Below are 972 nucleotides of genomic sequence, written 5' to 3'. Positions count from 1 at the left end.
GGTCATCAGTTTCCTAGAACTTAGAACGACTTAAACCTAACTAAATTAAGGACATCACACACACCCATGCTCGAGGCAGGATTTGAACCTGCGACCGTAGCGGTCGCGTGGCTCCCGACTGAAGCGCCTACAACCGCTCGGCCACATCGGCCGGTTTATCATGTATTCTAGAAGAGTTGCAAGGTCGTCAGTGGCGCCTGTTCTTTCGAGAACAGTTACTATCTTCGTATCTATGGTTAAACGTTACCCAGCCATTGACCTTCGTCTGTGCGAATGCGCACAGGTTGCCGGAACTCTTACGGGAATCGTCACCTTAGTGTGAGCCAGTAATGAGTGGATGGACAAATACCTATTAAGTACATTACGTATGCGGATTGTGGACGGTTGGGGATGTGAGTCTCACGGGAAGCGTGCGAGGGATAAATTCCTGCAGTCGTGCTGTTCATGTGTGCCCTCGATGGCTCAGATGGATTGAGCGTCTGCCTTGTAAGCAGGAGATTCTGGGTTCGAGTCCCAGTAGGGGCACACTTTTCAGCTGTCCCCATCGAAGTATATCAACAACACCTGTCGGCAGCTGAGGGTTTCAATTAATTATCAGTTGTGAAGGTGATTCGATGAACCCTTTGCCAGGCACTTAAATGTGTTTTGCAGGGTATCCATATAGATGTAGATGATAACTCGTCCCGTGTCGCACGTGCTCAAAATGATTCATACTGCAGAATGCATGCAAACATACTCACCGAAAATACGGACGAATATCAAGTGCAGGCTGCCGAGTGCTGCATATCCAGCTTTGACAGATCGGCTTTTCCTGCCAAGAAGAACAGGAAGTTGCTGTCTAGGAACAATCAGAGGTAGAGGAAGGGTTGATAAATACTCCTTGACTTGCAGACTAAACGTAAATAACGAAAATACATTTTTGGTAAAAATTGGTCAAAACATAATCGGTTGCCCTCCGTATTGGATTAGCTG

General features: G+C 47.1%; 1 non-coding gene across 1 annotated transcript; it reads left to right on the top strand.

Annotated features, from left to right (window-relative positions):
- The first annotated feature begins 450 nt into the window (after nucleotides 1–450).
- Trnat-ugu (transfer RNA threonine (anticodon UGU)) lies at nucleotides 451–525 on the top strand. Its single transcript has one exon. It is a non-coding gene; the product is annotated as a tRNA-Thr (tRNA).
- Nucleotides 526–972: the final 447 nt, after the last annotated feature.

This window comes from Schistocerca gregaria, unplaced genomic scaffold (assembly GCF_023897955.1).
Source record: "Schistocerca gregaria isolate iqSchGreg1 unplaced genomic scaffold, iqSchGreg1.2 ptg000378l, whole genome shotgun sequence".
Classification (NCBI taxonomy): Eukaryota; Metazoa; Arthropoda; class Insecta; order Orthoptera; family Acrididae; genus Schistocerca; species Schistocerca gregaria.
Note: the sequence above shows the minus strand (reverse complement) of the source record. Positions and strands in the feature narration are given on the sequence as shown.